Below are 18,342 nucleotides of genomic sequence, written 5' to 3'. Positions count from 1 at the left end.
GTGCAGCGAAGGTTCACCAGACTGATTCTCGGGATGGCAGGACTGACATGTAAAGAAAGACTGGATCAACTAGACTTTTCTTCACTGGAATTTAGAAGAATGAGAAGGGATCGCAGAGAACATATACAGGTCTGATGGGATTGGACAGGTGAGAGGGAGGAAGTATGTTCCCGATGTTGGGGAAGTCCAGAACCAGAGGTCACAGTCTAAGGACAAGGGGTAAGCCATTTAGGACCGAGATGAGGAGAAACTTCTTCACTCAGAGAATTCTGAACCTGTGGAATTCTCGAGCACAGAAAGTTGTTGAGTACAATTCATTAGATATATTCAAAAGCGAGTTAAATGTGGCCATTACGGCTAAAGGTATCAAAGGTATGGAGAGAAAGCAGGAAAGGGGTACTGAGGTGAATGATCAGTCATGATCATATTGAATGGTGGTGCAGGCTCGAAGGGCCGAATGGCCTAATCCTGCACCTGTTATCTATGTTTCTATCTTTCTATGCAAAGCACAGGAACAAATGGTTGAAGTATCGACTGTCCCTCAGTTAGCATTTCTTTCATTGTGCAAAAGAAGGTGACGGGTTAATTAATGATGCAATCCCGTGAAAGCAACACAAAAGTTGAACAAAAAAACATACGGTGACTGGCAGGTGAGCGCTGCTTCTGACACCCGGTGGGAATGGGCGGGGATTTTAAAGCCCCTTGTATTGTGAAACATTCATAGAGTCAAACATTTCCGATGTGCTGTATCGACCTCGTGGCGCAACGGTAGCGTGTCTGACCCCAGATCACGTCGAGGCCACTGTTTTTCAGGGTAATTCGGGAATTAATATTTTCTTTGCTGTTTGGCAATATCCAGACCCTTGTTCCAAGGTCTGTCTCACTGTTTCCCCGGTGTCAGGCAGAGATACGCCTACTGCCCTCATTTATTTCATGTGACAGGACACAAAAGTTCAAAATAAACCTGCAGTTGGCCACATATTGCCCTAAATAGTCAGGATGGCCGAGCGGTCCAAGGTTCTGTGTTTAGGTCGCAGTCTCCTCTGGAGTTGTGGGTTCACATCACACTTCTGACACTTCCTGTTTTTAATCATTAAGTGAAACTCATTGTTTGACACCACGACCAACGCCTAAAAAGTGGGATTCAGCAGTCCACCTGCTCGCTTAACACTTCCGTCTGACCTGGTGCTGAAAGTGGAGATGTTTCCACAGTGTAACGGTTAACACGTTCGCCTCACCCGCGAAAGCTCACCAGGCGGGATTATTTTATGGAGCTTTCTCCTCATGCATGCTCAGGGGCGAGTTTGTTCTCCTGTGAAATGTCATAAGATCATAAGCATGTAAGGATTAGGGGCCAGAGTAGGCCATTCGGCCCCTCGAGCCTGGTCCACCATTCAAGAAGATCCTGGCAGTTCCTCGACAGCAAGTTTAAACATCTGGGGCGGAGCTGCAATCAACGACAAAAAGGTGCATTTTGCAGAAGCCCAGCTAAATCAGTCAGTAAATCATGAGATTCTAAATCTCAGGGTCAGAGGTGCGAGCCCACATTTGGTGATTATTTTTCATCGAATTATATAATCAGAAGTTTACAGCACGGAAGGAGGCCATTTCGGCCCATCGTGACCGTGCCGGCCAATAACAGGCTCTCCAGCCTAATCCCACTTTCCAGCTCTCGGTCCATAACCTTGCAGGTTACGGCACTTCAGGTGCACATCCAAGCACTTTTTAAATGTGGTGAGCGTTTCTGCCTCTCGCACCCTTTCAGGCAGTGAGTTCCAGACCCACACAACCCTCTGCATGAAGAGATTTCCCCTCAAATCCCCCCTACACTTTCTACCAATGACTTAAAATTTATGCCCCATGGTTGTTGACCCCTCTGCTAAGGGAAATGGGCCCATTCTGTCCACTATATCAAGACCCCTCATAATTGTATACACTTCAATGATGCCTCCCCTCAGCCCACTTTGTTCCAAGAAAAACAATCCCAGCCTATCCAATCTGTCCTCATAGCTAAGATTCTCCACTCCCGATAACATCCTCGAAATCTCCTCTGTAAGTCTCCAGTGCAATCACAGTCTTCTTCCTGTAAAGTGGTGACGAGAACTGCACGCAGTACTCCAGCTGTGGCCTAAACAGTATTTTATATTCAAGCATAATCCACCTGCTCTCTTATTCTAGGCATCGGCTAAAGAAGGCCAGCATTCTGTATGTCTTCTTAACCAGCTAATCCACTTTGCCTGCTACCTTAAGGGATCTGTGGACATGCACTCCCAGGTCGCTTTGTTCCTCTACAATTCTCAATGTCCTACCATTTAATGTTTAATCTCTTTCTATTGTGTCTGTAAGCACTCAAGTAATGACTCCATGAGGCAAGGTATTGTACTTGAACTGTGGTGACCTTAGTCCATTAATTGCAGTTCCTGAGTGAGGGTACATTACGGTGAGCTCCGTTTTATACCTGTTTACCTGTCGTGTACCAGTGACCCCGAGGTCTCCACCAGTTGCACCCTCTGGTGGTACAGGCATCGTATATACAGTGTGAAGGTACATCCAGTCGTATTATGTAACTGTACATTGAGTGTACAGGGAGTATACTTATACTAAACAGACACAACATCACTCTCCACTTAGTCTTGTGCCACTGGCCTTTGCATTGTTTGCTCTGGCCCGAGACTTGAGTGCCCAAAGCCCTTGCACCTTGTCGAAGCTTTGGCTTGGTTCTCTCCTTGTGGACCCCCAAGTCCTTATTGCCACGACATTGGGAAATGTTCAGCAGTGGATGGTTGGAGGTTGCAGTGGGGGTTGTGTGGGTTCTGGGTGTGATCCATGTGTGTCCATGGCTACATAAATCCATTCCCCCCCCGCACCACCCCCCCCCCATACATAGACCATGTGTGTGGCTCAACACCTGCATGTGCAGACCTGTACAGACAGAAAGAACAAAAAAACATCGGATTAGTTACATCACTGTTTGGGTTCTGCAGTAGTGGAACAAGTACATTTTACAGGTAAGGTACATACGTGGTATCACAGTCTTGCCCCTGGGTTGTGTAGGTGCAGGTGGGTGAGGTCACTAGTTCCAGAGTAACCAGACTGCGTCCAGATTGTCTGATGACGGAGCTGTGTCCCCTGCCAGCTGGGTGGGCTCAGATCGCTCACCTGGCTGAGTCTCAGAGCCTTTGCCATTGCCTAGTGATGGGCAGAGCCACAGGAGTGTGTGGCCTCCTTGTCCTCCTTTGAGGGCTGCGGTGTCTCCCTGCTGCTCTTCAACGATAGTGGGAGCCTGGTCGTCCCAGGTCCTGATGGGAGGGCAGGAGGGTGCTTTCCGCTCGCTCCCAGTACTGGCCCTGGTGGCCAGAGAGGTAGAGCCGATCGGGGGCAGGGTACCGGTAGTGGTGCCTTTGCCGTCCGCTGATCACTGGCCCTGCAGCTGGTATGCTCCCTCTGTGTGTGGCCACACTCCCTGGGGTATCACATTGGTCCCGGAGGGGCAGGCTACATGATCGCGGGACCTGGGTGCTGACGGGAGGTTGCCCTTGGTTTTGTCGGCATGCTTGTAAATCCCAGCATCGCACGGCATCACTTCGTTTACTCTCACAATACATTGGTTCTGACCGCAATTGCCCGACTTATCATGATTAGTTACATTTATAAACTTGAAATTGTTAGTTACATCTTTTAAATTTGTATCACCATCATCGCTGTATAAAAAGTGGAACTGTCCCTTTAATTGTGATGGGTTGCCGGTCTCCTTTAAGAGGGTCTTTCAATCTTTACCCCAATCCAGTTCGCCGCTCGGCATCACGTCTTGCTCCCTTGTGGTCTGGCTGCCGCCATCTTGACTTCAGGCCCTTCACCTCGTGGTTCAGACGCAATCTTCTTTCTCTCCATGAGGTAGGCTGCGGTGATACTTTTCTCCCCAGGTTCTGCCACGGAAGCCGGGAAGTTACCTTCTGCGTGAATTTTCTTCCTCTGGAGTCCTGCCACTGGAGCCTGGAAGGTGAGATCTGGTTGTTTGGGCTGGATCATCTCACCGTTGGGTTGAGCGGTCTGTGTCGTCGCCGCACAGTCGAGTTGGGCGGTTGGTTTTTCAGGTGTTGTGCTGGATCCAACTTCGGGGCCGCGGAGGACGTCGATCGCTGGAGGTTGGAGCTATTCCCAGCTCCAAGTGACCTATTTCATCCACCTTCTTCCTAATAGCTTTGGACCATACCCAGCAATGATCCACAAAGGTAACCTGTGCATCTCGCCGCCATGGGACACCTGGACATCCACGCTGCCAACGACTGGGATGTATCGTTTGTGTAGGTGAGCAGTTTCACTTCGATCGGGATCATTTTAGGTCGTTCGATTGGATTGTCCCAGAGTTTCTCAAAGGCTGCCTGATTCATCAGTGACTGGCTCGCCCCTGTGTCCATCTCCATCGTGACTGGAACATAGTTGACTTCAACTTCCATTTTCACCGGGGAACTCTCGGTGTAGCAGGTAAACACTCCGTACACCTCATCGTCGCTGGACTCCGGATGATCAGCCTACTCTTCATCGACTCAGTGAGTACGATTTCTCTTGCATATTCGCTGGAGGTGGCCCTTCATGTTACAGCCTTTGCAAGTATAGTCTTTATAGCGGCACTGGTGGGCCCTGTGATTTCCTCCACAGCGCCAGCATGGGGTTGGCCGGTTGGCCACATGTGGCGGACTCAGGATTGTGGGACTCGGGGTTCTGTTCTCTCTTCCCTGAGGGAGACTGCTAGCAGCAGCCCTGCCTCTAAAAGGCACCTTTCGGTTCACAGTACTTGCCGGGTTAGAGTCCTGGGGGTGAGACATCCACTTGTATTCGCAGGCCGAGATCATGAACGCCTGGCTCACGTTAATTGCCTTCTGCAGGGTGACCGTGGTGTCCGCAGAGAGCAGCCTGTGGAAAAGGCCCTTGTGACCGATTCCAATAACAAAGATGTCCCTTCGTGCTTCGGTGAGGTGATCACTAAACTCACATGGTGCAGCCAATCGTCTCAGGTCTGCAGCATATTTTGCGATTTCTTGGCCTTCGGATTCACCGGTGGGGAGAGAACCGGTGTCTGGCTGTGAGGATGCTCTCTTTAGGTTTGAGCTGTTCCTGTACCAGCGTTACGAGCTCAAGATATGTTATTGTCTTCTCTGGGACTAGCAGGTCCCTGACAAGGCCATAGACGGTGGGCCCACAACTGCTGAGCAGGATAGCTCAGCACTTATCAGCCAGCGAGGTCGGGTCGTCTCCCCCCCATGTCATTTGCAATAAAGAAGTGTTCGAGCCTTTCCACAAAGGCCTTACAATCTTCCCCATCGGCGAATTGTTCAAACGTGCCAAGGTTAGCCATTGTCACATGGAAATTCGTATTCTCGTCACCAGTTATTGTGTCTGTAAGCACTCTAGTAATGACTCCACGAGGTAAGGTATTGTACTTGAACTGTGGTGACCTTAGTTCACTTATTGCAGCTCCTGAGTGAGGGTACAGTACTGTGAGCTCCCTTTTATACCTGGTTACCTGTCGTGTACAGGTGACCCCGAGGTCTCCACCAGTTGCACCCTCTGGTGGTACAAGCATAGTGCATACAGTGTGAAGATACATCCAGTGGGCTTATGTAACTGTACATTGAGTGTACAGGGTGTATACTTATTTTATACATGCACAACAAAGATCATCGGTTAATTAATGGTGATTTCCCGTGAAAGCAGGATAAAATTTATCGATGATTTAATTTCTTCATTTAGAAAGACATGGGTTAATCATGGATAGTCAGCATGGATTTGTTCAGGGAAGGTTTTGTCTGACTCACTTGATTAAATTTTTTGAGGAGGTAACCAAGTGGATCGATGAGGGCAGTGCGTATGATGTAGTGTATAAGGATGTTAGCAAAGCTTTCGCCAAGTTCCCACATGGAAGACTGGTCACAAAAGTAAAAGCCCATGGGACCAGGGCAAAGTGGCAAGTTGGATCCAAAATTGGCTCAGAGGCAGGAAGCAAATGGTAATGTTTGATGGGAGTGTTTGGGACTAGAAGGATGTTTCCAGTGGGGTTCCACAGGGCTCAGTGCTCGGTCCCTGGCTTTTAGTGGTAACATCAATGATCTAAACTTAAATATAGGAAGTATGATTAAAACGTTTTCAGGTGACACTAATTTAATCCAGGGAAGTGTGAGGCTGTGCATTTGGGGAGGGCAAACAAGGAAAGAAACACACATTAAATGGTCGGACATTGAGAAGTGTGGAAGAACAAAGGGACCTTGGAGTGCATGTCCACAAATCCCTGAAGGTAGCAGGCCAGTTGGATAAGGTGGGTAAGAAGGTGCACGGAATGCTTACCTTTATTGGCTGAGGCATGGGATAGAAGAGCAGGTTGGTTATGCTTGAAATGTATAAAACACTGGTTCCGCCACAGCTGGAGTATTGCATGTAGTTCTGGTCACCGTATTACAGGAATTATGTGATTGTACGAGAGGGTACAGAGGAGATTTACGAGGATGTTGCCAGGCGTGGAGAATCTTAGCTATGAGGACAGATTGGATCGGCTGGGTTTATTTTCATTGGAACAGAGGAGGCTGAGGGGAGACAACATTGAGATGTGTAAAATTATGAGGGGCGTAGATATAGTGGATAGCAGAGGGGTCAATAATCAGGGGGCATATATTGAAAGTAATTGGTAGAAGGTTTAAAGAGGATTTGAAGGTAAAATTCTTCATGCAGAGGTTTGTGGGGGTCAGGAACTCGCTGCCTGAAAGAATTGCGGAGGTAGATACCACAAGTAAAAAGTATTTGGATCTGCACCTGAAGTGCCGTAACCTGCAGGGTTATGGACCCAGAGCTGGAAAGTGGGATGAAGCTGGATCGCCTCTTGTTGGCCGGGGTGGAAGTGATTGGCCAAAATGGCCTCCTTATGTGCTGCAAACTTCTCTCAATCTATAATTCTATGAAAAATGCAAATGTTCAATGTGGGTGTCGAAACCACGACCCTGAGATTAAAAGTCTTATGTTTCACTGACTGAGCTCGCCAGGCTTCTGCCAAACATACCGTTCTCTCACTGATTGCAGACAGTCGCCTGTTGGCTCCGCCCCAGATGTTTAAACTTGCTGTCGAGGAACTGCCAGGATCTTCTTGAATGGTGGACCAGGCTCGAGGGGCCGAATGGCCTATTCGGGCCCCTAATTCTTACATGTTTATCATCTTATGAACTTTTCACAGGAGAACAAACTCGCCCCTGAGCATGCATGAGGAGAAAGCTCCAGAAAATATTCCCGTCTGGTGAGCTTTCGCGTGTGAGGCGAACGTGTCAACCGCGACACTGCGGAAACATCTCCACTTTCAGCACCAGGTCAGACGGAAATGTTAAGCGAGCAGGTGAGCTGCTGAATCCCAGTTTTAAGGAGTTGGTCGTGGTGTCAAACAATGAGTTTCGCTTAATGATTAAAAATAAGAAATGTCAGAAGTTGGATTCAAACCCACACCTCCAGAGAAAACTGCGATCGAATCACAGCACCTTCGACCGCTCGGCGGTGTGTGTGGCCACCTGCAAGTTGATTTTGAACTTGTGTGTCCTGTCACATGAATTAAATGAGGGCAGCAGGCGTATCTCTGCCTGACACCGGGGAATCAGTGAGACAGACCTTGGAACAAGGGTCTGGTTCTTGCCAAACAGCAAAGAAAATATTAATTCTGAAAGAACAGTGACCCCGACGTGATTTGAACACGCAACCTTCTGATCTGGATTCAGACACGCTACCGTTGCACCACGAGGCCTACACAATGTGTTTGAGATGTTCCTCTATATGAAGCTTTCACGATACAAGGGGCTTTATATTCCCCGCCCATTCCCACCAGGTGTCAGAAGCAGTGCTCACCTGCCAGTCACCGTGTGTTTTTTTCTTAAACTTTTGTGTTGCGTTTATGGAAAAGCATCATTAATTAACCCCTCACCTTCTTTTGCACAATGAAAGAAATGCTAACTGAGGGACAGTCGATACTTCAAACATTTGTCCTGTGCTTTGCGGAGCGGGCAGGGAAGTGGACCTGAGTCCATGATCGCATCGATCATGATCGTATTAAATGGTGGAGCAGGCTCGAGGGGCTTATGACCGATTCCTGCTCCTATTTCTTTTGTTCTTATGTTCTTCAGCATGTTGACCCATTTTACACACTGTATTGCCGATGTCACCAGGAATCTGGGGCAACTTTTGTCAAATTCCGTGCAGAGAAATTAGAATCAGTCGTGAAGATAAAATCCCATGGTGATCATTTTCAGATTCAACGCAGTAGGATTTCAAATAAAGTGAAAGAATTTTACAGTGAAAAGATTTGGAAGTTTTACTTGTATTTGTATCTTTAATGAAACTTTGTGGCATCTGACTCCCGTTCATGCCACTGCTGAATAAGAAAGGAGGGTTTGACGTTGACCAGACTGCACTGCCCCTGATATTTGTGAGTTCATCCTTTATATTCAGTGGTTTCTCGCCCTTTGATGGGCTGCAGTGTGGCGGATATCACGTTGGCCTCACACGCGAAAGGTCCCTGGTGGATCCGTTTTCTCTCACTGAAAGTTATCTATTTATTGGTTAAATAAAGAGCAATTCAGGAATAAGGGAGCCTTTCTACCATGAGAATAAATAGCTAATAAAAACAGAAAATGCTGAAATCTCAGCAGGTCAGGCAGCATTTTCCAGGAGACTGAACTCTCCTCCGATTGTTCCCTTATAGCAAGTTTAAACATCATGTTTCTGCCCAGAATCAAACCGGGTACTTTTCACGTATAAAGCAAATGTGATAACCACTGCACTACAGAAACCTCTGGCACAGCAGCCCCAACAGAGGGGAGCTGACCAGTGAGCTCCCTCTGTGCTGATCGGGAATGTGTTGGCTCACCTTAAACAACTTCTGTCCCACACTGAAAGTTCCCAATCCTTCTCCTCCACTGCCCTTTACAGAAATGTCACGGATCACCCAGCCACCGTGTTCACTTCCACATCCTCACAGTGGGGCCACAGAGGCTCCTACTGTCTCCCCGCGATCAGTGAACTCGCCCAGTTTACTAAATTAAACCCCAAACACGTGCCCGGCAAAGGGCAGGAGAAGCCAGATAGTCTGTAAGCTCGGTCTATCGCAGAAAGTATTGGTATTCATGGTGATTACAGCAATTATTAATCGTCTCACAAACCTCAATTATTTTTATGCGATGAATTGATCGAGAATTGAAACCAGTTTAGTGCGCCGGATCTTAATCCCTCGACCACCAGGGAACGGTTATGATACATATAGATATATTTATATATATTTATATATGAACCTGAAAATCAACGGCTCGCTGCCTCGACCTCATGGTGGAACGGTAGTGCGTCTAACTTTGAGTGAGAGAAATTGTTCCACAGTGATACCCATTTCATCTTTTGTTCCCTTTTAAACACTAGAAACTGAGACAGGGGGAATAAATAGAGAAATAAAAGCACAGGGATAAAGACAAGAGGAAGCGAGAAGGGGAAAGATACTGTCCCCACCCAGAACAAATGCAGAAACCCCTCTGCTGCTCTCGGGGTGGCCACCCACAACCTGGATACACTAACGGGAGAACACCAGCGGCAGGTCGGGGCCATAAAAGGAACGGCGAGCGGCCCTGGGAGCAGCTTGGAGGTCCCGGGAGACTACTCCAGGGAGCAGCGTGAGCTGGTGCAGGAGGGCGGCGGCAGCGAAGTGTGACGTCATCAAGGTCCAGGTCGGTGATTGGAGCGTGGGCAGATACAGCAGGAGCGGCGAGATCGGGGTAAAGGAGCGGCGAGACACTGCAGAGGGATGTGATCGGTGCCCAGCAGAGGCATGAGTTCAGGGCCAGGAGCCCAGGGGCAGCACGGGCCAGCCCACACTGCGATATTTGTGTGCACTCGGTCCGTGCAGCAGAGCTGGTTGCCTGTCGTCTTGGTTAACCCTTGCCACTGGACCAAGACCTCGCTCTGTCAAGCCCGTGTGATGGCTGGGGTGCAACGGCCACCACACGTTAAAAAAATCCATGCACAGGCATCTTCCACCCTTCGGGATGTCGTTCGGATCCTTCATTGAAACACCTGTGAATTCATCCTTTTTCAGCGTGGAAGCAAGTCATCCTCGTTTCGAGGGACCGCCTATGATGATGATGATGATGGATACATTAACGTCCCGACAGCTCATTGACTGCAGGAGTGGGACCGTGTGGCGCTTCAGAAGGCATGTCGAAAAGGCCAAGTCACTAATTTCCTCTCATGTGCTCCTCCGATCAAGAACAGCAACACACATTAAAAATGCTTCAATAATGGTTACATCTTATCTCCACATTTGCTGAGCAGGTAGTTTGTTGGTCGAGGGGTATGATTCTTGCTTCGTTGGTTGTTACTTGAAATTTGCAGAAAGATCCTGGCTTCAAATCCCAGATCAGCCTTGAGATTGCATTGAAATTTTGCAAAGAAGGACTTGTATTTCTGCAGCGTCTGTCAGGAACTCATGATGCCCCAAAGCGCTTTCCAGCCGTTGAGTTGCCTTTGAAATGTTGTCATGTGAAGAAAGATGTGCCCAAATCACCTCAACTCTTTGCAAACGAGTTCATAGAATCAAAGAAGTTTACAGCACGGAAGGAGGCCATTTCGGTCCATCGTGTCCGCGCCGGCCAACTCGAGGCTATCCAGCCTAATCCCACTTTCCAGCTCGAGGTCCATAACCCTGCAGGTTACGGCACTTCAGGTGCACATCCAAGTACTTTTTAAATGTGGTGAGGGTTTCTGCCTCTACCACCCTTTCAGGCAGTGATTTCCAGACCCCCACAGTCCTCTGCATGAAGACATTTCCCCTCTAAACTTTCGGCCAATTACTTTAAATTTATGCCTCCTTGTTTCCCTCTGCTGAGGGAAATAGGTCCTTTCTATCCACTATATCTCGGAACCTCATCATTTTATACACCTCAATGAGGTCTCACCTCAAGCTCTGTTCCATGGAAAACAAACCCAGCCTATCTAATCTGTCCTCATGGCTAAGATTCTGCACTCCCAGCAACATCCTCGTAAATCTCCTCTGCACCATCTTCAGTGCAATCATGTCCTTCCTGTAATATGGCGACCAGAACTGCACGCAGTACTCCAGCTGTGACCTAACCTGCCCCACCGACCACATCTCTTGTATTCTATATCTCGGCTAATAAAGGGTATCATTCCATATTCCTTCTCAACCACCTTAGCTACCTGGCCTGCTACTTTCAGTGATCTGTGGACATGCACTCGCTGGATTCTGGGGAGGACCCAGCAGATTGGAAAACTGCAAATGTAATGCCCCTATTTAAAAAAGGAGGCAGACAAAAAGCAGGAAACTATAGACCAGTTCGCCGAACATCTGTGGTTGGGAAAATGTTGGAATCCATTATTAAAGAAGCAGTAGCAGGATATAGAAACATCGAAACATAGAAAATAGGTGCAGGAGTAGGCCATTCGGCACTTCGAGCCTGCACCACCCTTCAATAAGATCATGGATGATCATTCAGCTCAGTACCCCTTTCCTGCTTTCTCTCCATACCCCTTGATCCCTTTAGGTATCAGGGCCACATCACCCTCTTGAATATATCTAACATCTGGCATCAACAACTCAGCGGCAGAGAATTCCACAGGTTAACAACTCTCTGAGCGAAGAAGTTTCTCCTCATCTCAGTCCTAAATGGCTTACCCCTTATCTCTTAGATTCCGACCCCTGGTTCTGGGCTTCCCCAACATCGGGACCTGTCCAGTCCCGTCAGAATTTTATATGTTTCTATGAGATCCCCTCTCAGTCTTCCAAACTCCAGTGATCTCTCGATCCCTTGATTCCCCGAGACTCGAAAAATCTATCTAACGCAGCCTTGAATATATTCAGAGACTCAGCATTCACAAGCATGTGGGGCAGAAAATTCCAAAGATTCATATCCCTCTGAGTGAAGAAATTCCTCCTCATCTCTGTCTTAAATGGCCGACCCCTTAACCTGAGACTGTGGCCCCTGGTTCTAGACACTCCAGCCCGGGGGAAACAACCTCTCAGCATCTACCTTGTCAATCCCCTTCAGAATATTGTGTGTTTCAATGAGATCACTTCTCATTCTTCTAAACTCTGGAGAGTATCGGCCCATTCTACACAATCTCTCAACTTAAGACAGTCCTCTCATCCCAGGAATCAATCTGGTGAACCTCTGTTGTACCACCTCCCAGGCAATTATTTCCTTCCTCAAATAAGGAGACCAAAACTGTGCACAGTACTTCAGGTGTGGTCTCACCAGGGCCCTGTACAATTGTAGCAAGACTTCCTTACTCTTGTACTGTGGGCTATATATTAGGTACTATGGGCCGAGTGCCCTGTTTTTTGGCTGTTTCGATGCTTGTATAAAAAGTTATTAAAATTGACAGTTGCTCGGGAAATATATTTGTATTTCCTTCAGTGTACTCCTTACTGTTCAAGGGCTAGATTTTCCCCAAGCAGTTTTGTCGGCGCACTGACCTCAAGCGCATTGACTTTGCGCGCTGGAAATGGCTCGGGGAAAAACTCGCCCCATCCTGGCCGCTGTGTACAATCCCCGGAGTCCTGGCGTGGCGTCGGTGGTGAAGTGGGGGGCGGAGCCAAATGCCTGCGCTGAAAACACTGCTGACACCTTCGCACATGGGCAGTAGGGAGAGAAAACTTGGCACTCTGCCATTTTTAAACAGTGTCAAACCCGATGAAAAGCACAGCAGCTTCTCAGCTTCTCCGGTCGCTCGGCGGGCTCTCCCCCTGTCCCTCCCCGATAAAACGCATAGCTCCAGGAGCTGCAACTTCTCCGGTCCACAAGCTCACACTTCTCCGGTGTGTAGAGGCAGTATTTCCCCTTCTCTCTTCCTCTTGTCTATATCCCTCGGCTTTGTTTTCTGGATTTATTCCCCCGGCCTCATTTTATGTGTTTAAAAGGGAACAAAAGATGAAGTGTGTGACACTCTGGAACAATTTCTCTCACTCAAATATATCTATTTAGTGAAGTGAAAGAAAGAGCAATTGAAGAATAAGGGAGAAGCAACTGTCACCCTTTTGACAGGAGAATAAACTCGCCCATGGCTGTTCATCCACAGAAAGTTTAAACATAATCTTCCTGCACGGGACCCATCCGCGCGGAAAGCAAACGTGATAACGGCTCCACTACGGAAACCGCTCTGACCAGAAGTACAGCAGAGGGCAGCTGACCAGTGAATGCCTTCTGTGCTGATCGGGAATGTGTTGGCTCACCTTAAACAACTTTTGTCCCGCACTGACAGCTGTCAATCCTTCTCCTCCGCTGCCCTTTACACAAACATGTCACTGATCCCCACCCACCACCCCACATCCCCATCGTGTTATCTTCCATGTTAGCACAGTGGAGCTGCGGAGACACCTACTCTCTCCCCACGGTTAGTGAACTCAGTCTGTAAAATTAAAGGGGAACAAGTGTCCCGCAAAGGGCAGGGGAAGGGAGAGAGTCTGTAACCTGGGTTTAATTGTTTGTCAAAGGCTACCCGTCCTGTTGTGTATTTCCAGCAGTTTCCTACTTTCACAGGTGGAGATACCGGGGCTGGACCATGTTCCTTAAATACAATGAGGTCGGGATAAAAGTTCCTCACATACTCAGGGCAAATTAAATGATTGAATTTCTACAATGGATTAATTAATGATGTTTAAATCAATGAATCTTTTTTTCCACATGAGATGCATGTAACTCTTCCTTCTCAGGTTTTAATTTTGATGGAAGTGCAATTTCCCTGGCCGGAAATCGACCCAGGGCCGCGGTGGTGAGAGCGCCGAATCCTAATCACTGGACCACCAGGGAACGCTGCATTGCTGCATCGCTGCATCGTAATGCTTGGTGTCATTATTGTCCTTTTCAATCCACTTGTTTCACAACGAAACACATTGTAACCGTGATCTGAATTTAACGCCACGTCATTCTTTGAAATCACCTTTAAATGATTGGGTAAAACCACTCCTTGTACCACCGAAAAACAGCTTCTATTCCAGGTCAGGGCGGTAACTTCTGTACCAGCTTTTTTCAATTCAAAACCTTATAAAATTGAAGACATGCAGCTAATAAGAAAAAATAAGAATTAATTAAATCACAGTTAAATAACCGATAACCTTTTTCAGGATGAAATAAATATTAATATAGCTACTGAGGGACAGTAGTATCTTTAATCATTCATTTTCTCTTTACATGTGATGAATTTTTATCCCGATCTCATTTACATGCTGTATGAGAAATTGTAAGTGTTTATGACTCAGTTGAAAAACCATTGATTGTGTGTGTGTCTATTCTTGATAGGAGGAGCACTTGAGACCAAAGTTCCAGTTCGATATATGCATCAATAGAATCAATTTTCACCAGTTCCTTTAAACCCAATAACATAATTTATTTTGATTGGACTGGATGGAAGAACATGATCCATGTAAAATTTTTTTATCGTTTTACTTGTGCTGAATGCTCATAAAAGTATTGGAGTGGGAACTCACTGGATGACAGCAAAGCTTGCAATGTTTGCGGAATATATTCGTGCAGCCAAAATGCACAATGACAACCCGGAACTGTGCGGCACCGAATCCTCGGGGAAAAACATTAAAAGGCTTCGCCCGGAGATGGGTTTGGATTACCCACCTTTCAGTTACCAGCCGAATGCGCTGAACCATTGAAACACAGATACACACTGCAAGACATGCAAAACCAGGGTGTCAGTCAGTTAAAGCTTCAGATTGCTCCGACCGGGATGGAACTTATCCACTCTCAGTTGTACTTTTCCCAAGTAAAGGGTGGGACATTCATTGTGGATGTGTGGAAGCAGTCTAGTCCCGCATACTGCAGACACTTCCATGTCACCACCAACCAGCTCTCCCACAACCGGTGTGATCTACTTTCCAGCCTTCCAGTGCCTTGTCTGTGACGAAGTATGTTTCAAAAGTTTTGGAATAGTTGGTTCCATGGTGTAATGGTGAGCCCTCTTGATTTTAAATCTAGCGATCTGAGTTTAAATCTCGGTCAAACCTAAATTCTTGTTGTCCCAGCTGCTGAAAATTTGGGACAAACAAGTGAAAGACACCTGGTGCTGGTGGGCAGTTTTGTTGCCTTTTTCATTGATGCTTGATCTACAAGTCTAGTTGTCAAATTGTGTGCTCAACCGTCAGTTATCTGCTACAAATCAGCGGAGGACAAATCACTTTGTTGTCTAATGCTGCCTTTGCCTGCACAATGTGTGCTGAGATTATCTGTGCAATATGCATTCCGCAGGATGAATAAAAGCAATGCTTTTTGAAATGCAGGCACTGCATGTTTTGCACTCGACAAAACATTGCATTTTCTTTTCATTAATTTTACATTAATGCATTGCAATGCCAACGCACTTTTTACGTGGCAAGATCGATAATTAGCAGAGCGTCATGAAGACATCGCAAAGTTTCTGTTTAAAGAATGGACTCAGTCGAGAATATTTTGTGGATTTTATTTTTCTGAGGCTATTTTCCGTGTGCTGGGAACACCCTGCGCAGATATGTGAAAAAGCTGGTTTTGTTAAAACTCCAGAGACCACATGGCAGTTCGCTGGGACAAAAGAGCTGTCAGTCATCCATTGACAAAAGAGCTGTCGGCCAGGAAGGGGGGCCACTGACAAAGCCACTCTAATTTGTAAAAGCACTTCTCACCTCCATCTCAGAAGGAGACACAGAACAATGAACCCACCAGCCTGGCCAGCCAAGGAGGAGCTGGGTCTTTCCCAACACAAAGGCTCAGAGAGATGCCCTGACTAAGGGCCATCAGCCCAATGCATGGGTGGGATGGCCCATCACTGACGAAGTACCCGTGCTTAGAAACAAAGGGGTTTTAAAGATTGGCGGGAAAGACGGGGTAGCAAGACTCCCAGAAAGACAGGGTCCTTTCCACTTTATTTTTAGCTTGGAGCTTGGTGTGAAGCTTGGAGCTTGCAGCTTGCAGCTTGTGTCGAGAGAGAGCCCCCTCTCCCTCTCGCTCTCGCTCCACCGATCGATGTACCAGAGGAAGGGGCTGCAGTACTGCAGAAGAAGCCACCGAGACTGAAGACCAGGCAGTGATTTCCCACAGCTGAGCTGAGCAAGGAAACGGGCTGCGTGTGGTGGTGAACATGGTCGCGAGTGTCCCAAGCCAGTAACCAGATATCCCTGGCCAGCTGGGTAAGGGCTCAGGGTATTCTCAGAAGTGAAGCTTTCCAGGGCTATTCTGGGGAGGGTAATTCATTGGTAGGGGTGGGGTTAGAATCCACCAGGGAATTACTGCGTGTTACTAGGTTCATTTCTGTACTGTATGTATGATGTATGTTGTTTGTAACCGGGATATTATTCTCCACAGAGACAGTGATTTTGTTTAGCAGTGCATGTTTTAGACAGTGTATGTTAGACCAAATAAATATACTACGATTTATCACTGAAGCATCCCTTTCCGTGACTCATTTAATTTACACTCTGAATAATAATTCCCAGATCTAGAACTTTCTTAAGGTGGGGGCGATTCAAACCGTCCGTCTGGCAATTGGGCGAGGAACACAAACACTTACAATATTTACGAAAGGATATACTTGCTTTGGAGGCAGTTCAGAGAAGGTTCACTGGGGTGACTCTGGAGATGAGGGGGTTGACTTATGAGAAAAGGTTGAGTAGGTGGGGCCTCTACTCATTGGAATTCAGAAGAATGAGAGGTGATCTTATCGAAACGTATAAGGTAATGAGGGAGCTTGATAAGGTTGATGCAGAGAGGATGGTTCCACTGATAGGGGAGACTAGAACTAGGGGGCATAATCTCAGAATAAGGGGCTGCCCATTTAAATCTGTGATGAGGAGGAATTTCTTCTCTCAGAGGGTTGTAAATCTGTCGAACTCACCGCATCAGAGAGCTGAGAAAGCCACGACATTTAATAAATTTAAGACAGAGATAGCTTCTTAACTGATATGGGAATAAGGCTTATGGGGAACGGGCAGGGATGTGGACTTGAATCCATGATCGGATCAGCCATGATCATATTAAATGGTGGAGCAGGCTCGAGGGGCCATATGGCCTACTCCTGCACCTAGTTCATAAGTTCTTATGTTCTGAATAGCGACACACAATAAAATGCTTTGATCATGGTTACACCTTATCTTCACGTTTGTCAAACAGTTGGCTTGTTGGTCTCGGGCTGTGATTTCCCTTCGGAGTTGTTAATTGAAATTTACGAGGGGTCCCAGAGGAGCCCTGATATTCCTCGCATATTTTGAAATTGCATCGAACTTTTGCAAAGAATTACTTGCATATCTGCAGCGCCTTTCAGGAAGTCATGACGCCCCAAAGCGCTTTACAGCCATTGAGTTATGTTTGAAGTGTTGTAGTTTGGGGAAAGATGTGCCCAGATCACCAAACATGCACCTCAACTCTTTGCAAAGAGTTTGGTGCAAATAATCAGGCGTCTCAGGGACTTGGACTTTCTTTGAATAAGTTCTGCTTGTACCTGCATTCAAGCTTGAAACAGCAACTGGGCTTCCATCTCACGGGACGTTTGGGGTTGATGTGCGTTGCTTTCAATCTTTGAAATTTCACCAAGCAAAGAAACGGTGAATCCAACTGTCTCTGTAAGCATTTAGTTCCCGTTTAATCACAGGAATATCCGCAGTCAGGAGCTGAAAAGGAATTCAAACCTAAAACCGGCTTCGGGACAATCAGAATACTTTGTCACAGACAAGGCACCGGAAGGCTGGAAGGTAGATCACACCGGTTATGGGAGAGCTGGTTGGTGGTGACATGGAAGTGTCTGCAGTGTGCTGGACCAGACTGCTTCCACACATCCACAATGAAAGTCCCTCCATTTATTTGGGAAAAGTGCAACTGAGAATGGACAAGTTCCATCCCGGTCGGAGCAATCTGAAGCTTTAACTGACTGACACCCTGGTTTTGGATGTCTTGCACCTTCTATCTCCATCAGTCTCTGTGGCGCAATGGGTTAGCGCGTTCGGCTATTAACCGAAAGGTTGGTGGTTCGAGCCTACCCAGGAACGAAATGTTAAACTGTTTTTCCCCGAGCATTCGGTGCCGCACAATCCCAGGTTGTCCTTGTGCGTTTTGGCTGCACAAATCTATTCCGCAAATGTTGCCAGCAGTGCTGTTATCCAATTAGTTCCCACTCCAATGTTTTATGAGCATTCAGTTCAAGTAAAACGATAACAATTTTTTACATGGATCATGTTCCATCCAGCCCATAAGAAATAAATTATGTTATTGGGTTTAAAGAAACTGGTAGAAATTGATTCTATTGGTACATATATAGAACTGGAACTTCGGTCTCAAGTGCTCG

General features: G+C 47.0%; 2 non-coding genes across 2 annotated transcripts; one reads left to right on the top strand and one right to left on the bottom strand.

Annotated features, from left to right (window-relative positions):
• Positions 1–7,702: 7,702 nt before the first annotated feature.
• trnaw-cca (transfer RNA tryptophan (anticodon CCA)) lies at positions 7,703–7,774 on the bottom strand. Its single transcript has one exon. It is a non-coding gene; the product is annotated as a tRNA-Trp (tRNA).
• Positions 7,775–17,972: 10,198 nt separating this feature from the next.
• trnan-auu (transfer RNA asparagine (anticodon AUU)) lies at positions 17,973–18,046 on the top strand. The gene has a single exon. It is a non-coding gene; the product is annotated as a tRNA-Asn (tRNA).
• The last annotated feature ends 296 nt before the right edge of the window (positions 18,047–18,342 follow it).

The sequence above is a fragment of the Pristiophorus japonicus genome, unplaced genomic scaffold (genome assembly GCF_044704955.1).
Source record: "Pristiophorus japonicus isolate sPriJap1 unplaced genomic scaffold, sPriJap1.hap1 HAP1_SCAFFOLD_130, whole genome shotgun sequence".
Lineage (NCBI taxonomy): Eukaryota > Metazoa > Chordata > Chondrichthyes > Pristiophoridae > Pristiophorus > Pristiophorus japonicus.
The sequence above is the reverse complement of the archived record's forward strand: the minus strand, read 5'-3'. Positions and strand labels throughout refer to the sequence as shown.